The sequence below is a fragment of the Triticum aestivum genome, chromosome 5B (genome assembly GCF_018294505.1).
Source record: "Triticum aestivum cultivar Chinese Spring chromosome 5B, IWGSC CS RefSeq v2.1, whole genome shotgun sequence".
NCBI classification, from domain to species: domain Eukaryota; kingdom Viridiplantae; phylum Streptophyta; class Magnoliopsida; order Poales; family Poaceae; genus Triticum; species Triticum aestivum.
In genome coordinates this window covers 175,072,228-175,081,969 of record NC_057807.1, presented here as the reverse complement: position 1 = coordinate 175,081,969, position 9,742 = coordinate 175,072,228, and positions in this window count along the sequence as shown.

The following is a 9,742-nucleotide window of genomic DNA, read 5'->3' as shown; positions in this document are numbered from 1 at the left end:
TGGCGGCATGCCGAGACAGCAGGGTCGAGGAGCAGATCTTAGTGTGGCTGCCGCCTGAAGTTCGACCTCCACTATCCCGCCGTCGACCGCGATGGATGTGCTCCAATCACGCTGCCGCCAACCTCGATGGTTGAGCTCCTCCTATCTCCCACCCCCGACCGAGGATTGACCTCCTATGATGCCGCCACCGCCCACCGACCAAGGATTGACCTCTTATCCGGTAGTCATTGCCTAGGCCGCCGCCGCTGCCATCTCTATCTGCAGAGCGGCTGTTTTATTTTTTGATGGATATCCACAGAACGGCTGTTTACATGGTATCACTATAACTCAATTATATGTACAGGGTAGTACATCACACATAGTTATGTAACGACAACCGTGTCTCACCTACGTTGTCTTCTCACATGGTTTGGTGTGGAAATCGTGTGTGAAGTTGTAATACCTAAAACAAACGACATGTATAAACAGTGTGATGTATAAAACATATAGTGCCATAAGTAGTTCCCAACCGTTTGCTTATCCCCAGTTTCCCCATTTATCCCAAATCCGTAGATAGCCTGAAAATTACCTCGCGTGGCACTGACATTGGGGGAATGCGGACGAGTGGTGCTGATGGTTTTGGTGCGGTTGCTCCTGCTCGTATCGCCGCCCTCGGCAGTGCCACCGAGCATTTGCCTAAGGTCATCAGAAGGCAGGTGCACTATAGATTTGAGTCGTCCTGTCAGGTTCCAATCTATCTTGATCTTTTTTAGCATGTCCAAAGTAGCTCCTTGCTGAATTCGCCTGAATGACCCCCCCCCCACCAGGAAAGCGATCTGCCGCCAGATCCGGAGCATGACTCCGGACTCCCGCAACACGAGTTCGACTCCGAGTTTTGTGTCACCGAGAAGTGCCAATAGCTGAGTTGTGTGGATGAGCACACTCCTGCTCGACATGTATGCACGGAGGGACTCGACATTTGCAGGCGGTTTCTCTGTTACCCCTTAGAGGTTAGTGCCAAGTTCATCATTTTACTTGAGTTAATGCCACCGCTAATCCTGAATACTATTAACATTGGCAGGGAAATGATGTTTGTGCCTTTGTTAATTGGCTGGATAAAGAATGGCATGGCAGGGCTCGGAGTGTTATCACCAAGATCGCATAAGATAACGTAAAGCTGAAGAAGAAACTAGCTAATCTGGAATGTACAATCAGTATGATGAAGCAAGAAATAATCAATCACAGGCACCAGATGAAAGCAAGAGACAAGAAGGAACTAGCATGTGTAGTTGTGGTTGTCGCACTAGCCATGTTCTATGCGCTATTTGCAATGATGATTAGGGTTTTTGTTTGACAGTACTTCCAAAGCACATCTAGATGTGCTCTAAGTAATGCACATCTAGGTCCTATGCAATTGATGTTACACAAAGATTCATGTAGATATTTTCCTTTGTCTTTTTTCTTTTCCTTTGTAGTTTGATTATTACTGGCTTCATCAATAAGAAGATCTCAATGTATTGCTTGCCAACTGTCCTACTCCATTCATACCGGTACTAGTGCATAATCCCAAAACTCGTTCCTTGTTTTTGTCCCGAAAAAAGAAATCAGCCAATAGGAGTCCTATGGCTAGTATGCATTCAATGACTTTAGACTATTTAGAATAACATGCATGTAATGGTCAATTATCTGCACACAATGGTATTGATTACCAAATACTCCCTCCGTCCCAAAAAGTGACACAACTTTGTACTAAAGTAGTGCAATGTTGAGTCACTTATTTTCGGACGGAGGGAGTAATCATCAAGTTCTCTCATCCCCCCCCACCTAGGTCATCGGTACGGAGGGAGTAGAAGTACTATGAAAAATTCTTGTTTCATATTTGGACGCTCCAACGCGTGTGCATAATTAATTATCACATTGAGAACTGCGCAACTCCGGGAATTTGGAGTGACTGGGTACAAATAATTGCGGTTGATTATATCAGCGTTTAGATAATCGTCAACCCCCGCTTCAAATGGCATTCCTCTTCTCTGCATACCCCTCTTAAATGTCCACCATCTTCATCGTCCCCGACAGGCTGCGCTACACACTTGCACACACTCTGCAATCTCGCTTTCTCGTGGTTTTTGTACGACTGCAGCCATGTCGAGCGACAGCAAGGATGACAGTTTGGCCAGCAGTCTCGCACCCGATGGTAGGTCAACATCAGAATCATCCCGCTCGTCTTCCATGAGTCTGGTGTCGAGCCCAGACCTCGATTATATCCGGATCATGGAAGGGACACCACCTCCAGAGTCGTCAGACGACAACTAGATGGACGAGGAGCCATCGGAGGACAAAGAAGAGGACGACGATGATGGTGAGGCAGAATGGTTGAACGAGGAGGAGGAGGACAACGACAACAACGATGATGATGATGGGCGGCGGCGATGAAAATCCAATGGTCAGCGGCAAGAAGCATCCTCGCCAAGACGATGTCGCAGGGCCATCCAACAACAACAACAACAACAACAACAACAACAACAACAACAACAACAACAACAACAACAACAACAACAACAACAACAACAACAACAACAAGGACTAAATTAAGCAGACTATATATATCTCTATTTATGTTCGCTCATATTAATTTGTTATCTTTGTTTATCCTATCAGTTTCATCGCAGACGGTTAGTAATATGTATTCGACAGAGATCTTCTACATTATCGCCCACAGGTTGGTTTCTTGAACATGTGCCCTGATGAGCACACAATTCACAAAAAAAGAACATATGGGCTGTCTATAATGATCGCACACAATTCTGATTACCGACCTGTTTGACGGGTATCACACACATCTTGTTATGCAAAATCATTTGTGTTCAACTCAATCATCGCACACACCTTGATCTGCCTGGCCGTTTCTATTGTTCTATCTCATCGCAAACAGTTCATATGGATCAACCGTCTGGCCTACATCGCACACGCAACTAAAATTGGAACCTTGTTTGATGTATCCTTCATCGCAAACGTTTTGCATCTTTTTTGACGGTTTTTTACATCACCATTTGCGATTAACGCATTGCACACAGTTTTTTCAAAGTGTCTCTAGTCGTAGTGTCACGTTAGCAGCATCCTGCAGTAGTGTACCCTCGAAAACTGTTGCGATCCCATATACTTGTGGGTTATCAAGACCTTTTTCTGGCGCCATTGCTAGGGAGCATAGCTATATTTGTTGAGTCACTTGGTATTATTATCTATTTATCACTATGAGGAATCTGAAAGATACCAAAACAAAGATTTTTTCCTCTAAGACGAGGGGAGGCAAGGAACTGCCATCTCGCTCTGTACTTTATTCGCCTTCTGTTTTGAATAGACTTGCAACACCACCACCTGCTATTATTTCTGATATGTCGGAAGTTATTGATGGTGCTACTTCTGCTATGAATGATGCTTATGATGATGCTAGTACCTTGCTTGATGATAGCCACTAGGTGAATTTCTTGATGACAACTTGCTATACCTAAAGATATTGAGAGTGTTGAACTGATGAAATTACTAAAACTGATGTAGTCTTGGAAAATGAAAATTTTGAAACACCTATTAGACCTAGCTCTCCTAGATTTGAATGCGTAAGATACCTGAGGGTTATGTTATGGTAGATAGCTAGAGACTTTCTTACTTGTGAAGATAGAGATGATCTAAAGAAACTACCAGTCAAGTTGAAAGAAAAATCTCTAAATGCTAGAATGAAATGTGATCCTAAGTTTGCTACTTCACCTATATTTTTACTGATAAGGATTATGAATTCTCTGTCGACCCAAAGTTAATTACTTTGGTTGAATCTATTCCTTTCCATGGCTATGAAACTGAAACTATTGTGGCACATCTTACTAAGTTAAATGATATAGCCACCCTTTTTGCTCATAATGGGAAAATTTGCTATTACTATATTCATAAGTTATTTCCATTCTCATTAAAGGATGATGCTAAGATAGGGTACAATACTCTTGCTCCTGGTTGTGTGCGTAGTCCCCAGGATATGATCTACTACTTCTCTGAAAAATTTCCTTCTCATAAGAAACAAGCTGCCTTACAGTAAATATTTAACTTTGTGCAAATTGAAGAAGAGAGTCCCCACAAGCTTGGGGGAGGCTGAGGGAGTCCTGGATTATGGGGTCCTTGGAGAGCCGGCCTATGTGACATGGACCGGACTGACGGGCTGTCATAGCCCTAGATCATTGCTTGTAACTAGTTGCTTTAAAGCATTCATGCGTCATGTTAAATTTCTGGAAGTTGAACTGAGGAATTTTGGAAGCCTAAAAAACCTAAATAAAAGAGGGGCAAAGAACCCTGGAAAATGCATTCAATGTTTCCAAAATGGCCTTAAATAATGTTGGTTATATTTTGGCAAGGGTTTTACACCAAACCAAAAATAATGAACATTTTTGAGGAATATTTTGAGCACTGAATTTAAATCATTATTCTAGTTGCATCTGGAATTATATTCATAATATGTATAGAATATACTTTCAAATACCCTGGAACATTTTATGTGCATTTGGATCAGTCCATTCAGCAACATAAAAATATCCAGAGGATATTTTGTACTGTTTTTGAATCTGTTTTGATTTTTAAACAGTGGCAAAAGATTAAATAAAAGAAAAACAGAACAGAAATATAAAACAGAGCAGCAGGACTTACCTGCACCCACCTGTGGCCTGCTACTGTAGTCACTTGGCAGCTCATCTGACCGGCCCAGCTCCTGCGCGGCCAATTACTGTGCAGCCCAGCTGCCAGTCATCTTCCTCCCCCTCGCCCCGAAGCAGCTGCGTGCTGGACGCACGCGCGTCGACGCCGGCCACCTCCTGCTTCGCGCTGGCGGCCTCTCCTTCGCCCTGATCCGCGTCTGGAGACACCCGAGGCCCCCCTCTCGCTTTCCCCTCACTCTCTGCTCTCTCCCTCGCCCTCTAGACCCTCTCCCGAGCAGACCCGAACGCGGCCGTCGCCACCATCGTCATTCACCGTGGCCACCGGGCCTTCCTCTCCCCTCCTCCATGCCCACGAGCTCAGAGACGACCCGATGCTCCTCCAAGTCGGAGCACACGAGCTCAGACGAACCGTAGCGACGCCATCGACCGTCTTCTCCGCGCACGGCCGCCGGATCGCCATCGCCGTTGCGTTGCCGTCCATGCTTCCCCGACCCCACTTCGACGCCCCCTACAACCGCAGTGAGCCACTACGCCAAACCCCTCTCTCCCCGTGCTCGTTTACCCCCTCTCGTTGTCGCTTCCGTCAAGCCCGAGACCTCACTGCCGCCGGCCATGGCGCCGCCGCAGCCACAGCCGCTGCCGCTCGCGTCCGAGCCCATCAGTGCGCTCAGTACACTCCCAGACGCCGAGCACACCCACCAGATCCTCCTCCCGTACGTGGTAGCGCCGAACCCAACTGCTCCCGCGCTTCGGCCGCCGCAAACCTCGTCGCCGGCGCTACTCCAGCCACTCCCCGGCCGCGCCACCACCACGGTTGGATGCGGACGAGCGTCCGCATCGCAAAGCTGTGCTCCGCGCGCCAAACCGAGCCCTGTGGGCAAAACCCGCAGCACGCCGCCGCGTCTGGCTTCGCCGGCGGCTAAACGCCGGCAGGCCTTGACCCGTTGACCGGCGGGTTTGACTCCGCTGACTTAGTTGACTAGGTGGGGCCCTCTGCTAATTAACCTAGTTTAGGTTTAATCAAAATTAGTTAGTCTAATTAGCTACTGACCCACTGGTCAGTTTGACCTGGGCCGCCCGTTGACCTGCTGACGTCACTATGAGGTCATGCTGACGCAATAATTCCTTTCTGGAATTTAAATAAATCTTAAAAGATTTATTATTTTCAGAAAATGTCCAAAACTTCTAATATTCATAGACATTCAACCGTAACTCCAAATGAAATAAATTATATATGAAAAATGATCAGAAAAATCCAATCTATCCATCTGTACCATTTTCATGCATGTTAGAACAACTTATAGCTGATGTTTAGCACAAATCAATTGAATGGCATTTAAATAACTACATGTGGAGTTTGAATTTGAACCTAGGGTTCAAACCAACTTCATTTAACCTGCTGCTAGTTGCATTAGCTCAAATCACATCATATTGCCATGTCACATTCATGCATCATATTGTCGCATTGCATTGATTGTGTTCTTCCTTGTTTGCCGGTAATTGTCCCCTCTCAGTAGACGACGTACCGACTATGAGTTCGATGACACCGATGAAGAACTATATTATCTTCAGAAGTGCCAGGCAAGCAAAACCCCCTTGTTCATTCCGATACAATCCTACTCTCTCGCCCTGCTCCCTTTTACTGCATTAGGACAACAACGAGTCATTTGTTACTTGCTGCGGTAGCTGAACCCCTTTATCCTCTGCATGACCTGTCATTGCCACAGTAAATAGATGTAACCCACTAGTATGAGTAGGAGTTGTTTGAGCCCTGTTGTGCCTACTCATTCATGTTTGTTTGTCATGCCTGCTACTGCTTAGAGTTGAGTCAGGTCTGATTCATCGGGAATGAATCAAAGGTGTGTGAAGATGTCCTACTGTGTGTGAGCTAAGTGTGTGAACACGATTTGGTAAATGTAGCGGTGAGAGGCCATGTAGGAGTACATGGTGGGTTGTCTCATTGCAGCCGTCCTCAGGAACTGAGTTCTGTGTTTGTGATCCATGATTCATCTACTACCACGCATTGGGCCCGAAACCAATGGACCCTCTCGGCTTCTTAATCACCCTTGTCCTCTGTCCAGGAGTTGCAAGTAGTTTCTGGTGTTTGTAGTATGCTGGAGGCCGTGGGCAGCGCTGACCGTAGGGGTGGGCTGTGATGCGGTAGGCACGTGGCCGGGTATACCGGGCGCCTGTTTGGTGTCTCGGAACCCTGTTCACATCGTTTGGGGCTGTGAGCGAAACCCCGGCCGGATCTCCTCATGGATGGAACCCGAATAGGCGATAAACCTGGACTAGAGACTTGAGTGTTTAGGTAGGCCGTGGCCGACACCCACGTTGGGCTTCCGCTTGAAGGTTGCCGAGTACATGTCGTGTAAACGGCGGTAAGTGGTGAGAGCGTGTGTGAAGAAGTACACCCCTGCAGGGTTAACATTATCTATTCGAATAGCCGTATCCGCCGAAAAGGACTTCTGGGTTGCCTGTACAGTTCATAGACAAGTGAAAGTGGATACTTTAAAATGCGCAAGATAAGCATGAGTGCTATGGATGGCGTTCTCGTAGGGAGACGGGAGTGGATCCATAGTGGTGTATTGGTTGGTGAATATGTGGACTCGTGTGCGCCACCTCAAAAGAGTTACTTGCAGTCGTAGTTTAGGATAGCCACAGAGTCAAAGCTGGCTTGCTGCAGTTAAACTCCACCACCCCCTTTGTTGATAATGATGCATATGTAGTTAGTTCTGATGTAAGTCTTGCTGGGTACATTTGTACTCACGTTTGCCTATTTTATGTTTTTGCAGAGAGACTTCGGTCTCGCTAGTAGTTCCGCGTGGACTTCGACGTTTAGCTTGTTACCTCAGCTACGATCTTGTGCCCTCGGCAGGATCTGGTAGATAGTTAGGCTTTTCAGCCTTTTCCGTTTATAGATGTCTGTACTCAGACATGATAGCTTCCGCTTGTGCTTTGACTTGTATGCTCTGAATGTTGGGTCGTGAGACCCATGTTTGTAATATCTCGCTCCTCGGAGCCTAACGAATAAAATACTTGAGTCGTAGAGTCATGTTGGGATGCCATGTTGTACTTGCACATATCGAGCGTATTGTGGGTATGATATTGAAATGCTTGGTATGTGTGGGATCTGACTATCTAGTTGTTTATTCTTAGTAGCCTCTCTTACCGGGAAATGTCTCCTAGTGTTTCCACCAAGCCATGGTAGCTTGCTACTGCTCCGGAACACTTAGGCTGGCCGGCATGTGTCCTTCTTCGTTCCGGTGTCTGTCCCCTCGGGGAAATGTCACACGATGAATACCGGAGTCCTGTTAGCCCGCTACAGCCCGGTTCACCGGAGTCCTGCTAGCCCAGTGCTACAGCCTGGATTCACTCGCTGATGACTGACACATTCGATGCTGGGTCATGGATGCCTGTACCTGTAAGTCTGTGCCACTTTGGGTTTACGACTAGCCATGTCAGCCCAGGCTCCTTATCATATGGATGCTAGCGACACTATCATATACGTGTGCCAAGAGGCGCAAACTGTCCCGGGAAAAGGTAAGGCGACACCCTTGGGAATACCGTGCGTGAGGCCGCAAAGTGATATGGGGTGTTACATGCTAGATCGATGTGGCATCGAGTCGGGGTCCTGACACGGGCCGTGAAGATACAGAACCAAAGGCTTCTCCCATGTATGGATGGGACTCTCCTTTGCATGGACGGCAAGCTTGGCGTCCGGATGTGTAGTTTCCTTCCTTCGTAAACCGACTTTGTACAACCCTAGTCCCATCCGGTGCCTATATAAATTGGAGGGTTTAGTTCTTAGGGGCTATCACAATCATAGAGGCTAGACATCTAGGGTTTAGCCATTACGATATCGAGTTAGATCAACTCTTGTAACCCCTATACTTATCATAGTCAATCAAGCAGGAAGTAGGGTATTACCTCCATTAAGAGGGCCCGAACCTAGGTAAACATTGTGTCCCCTTCCTCCTGTTACCTTCGATCCTTAGACGCACAGTTCGGGACCCCCTACCCGAGATCTGCCGGTTTTGAAACCAACATTGGTGCTTTCATTGAGAGTTCCTCTGTGCCGTTGACAAAAGGAATGATGGGTCGCCTTGTCATCAAGGACATCATCACTTGTGGAGAAGCCCTAGCTTTAGGGCAAACCCTCCGGCTCGGCAGCTTCATCATGGGCGCTCGCCCGGCCGTTAAGCCAGAAACAACCCAACTCATCGCCAAAAATCACCTCCACGTCGGCCCTGAATACTCCGACAAGATGGATCCGGCAGATGTATCGGCCTTAAGCGAACTACTAGATCGCATCGCCGCCCTGGGGTTCGCAACCGACTATGATCGGATCGGGCTTAAACCCGATCAGAGAGAAATCAGATCTCTGCCGATCACCCATCATGTGGCAATCATGGAGGAACAAGCCGACAATGACTCTTCTCCTACGTTGATAACAAAGTATGTTCGGGTTTCCGAGCTCAGAGAACAGGAATCCCTCCTTCTGGAAGACAGTTCTTGTCCTCTGAATATGGAATCGGGCGTTGAGCCTAAAAATGCACTAGATGCTCTGGAGCCCAGGCCCGTAACCTCAGAGATTCTTCAGAATCCGGACTTCTCAGTGGGTCAGGGTTCAGATTTGAACCCGCCCACCCACCACAAGCGATATTCCCCAAGCAACTCCAGTCCTTCGGACATATGCGACTTAATGTATGTGCGGCAGCAGCCCCAGGAAATAGTCCACCACTTTTGGGGTAGATTCCTACTTGTTAAAACCAACATCAAGGATTGCTGTGACGACGACGCGGTCTCGGTAAATTTACTTAGAACGGCAAAAGAATACCGCATATAGGTAGATATAGCGGACTCATGTGTCAAAAACCGGTTTAAAGGATTGCACAAGTAGTGATCATACTTAGTGCAAACTAGTTGACCCATTGCGCCAAATGGGGCAGAGACCCGCTAAAGCTATGTTGTCGATGAAAATGGTTTTATTTTTCAAGGGCATATTCGATACTCGTAGTAGAAAGTACATGTGTTAAATCATGCTATTTTGGAAATGTCTATCACAT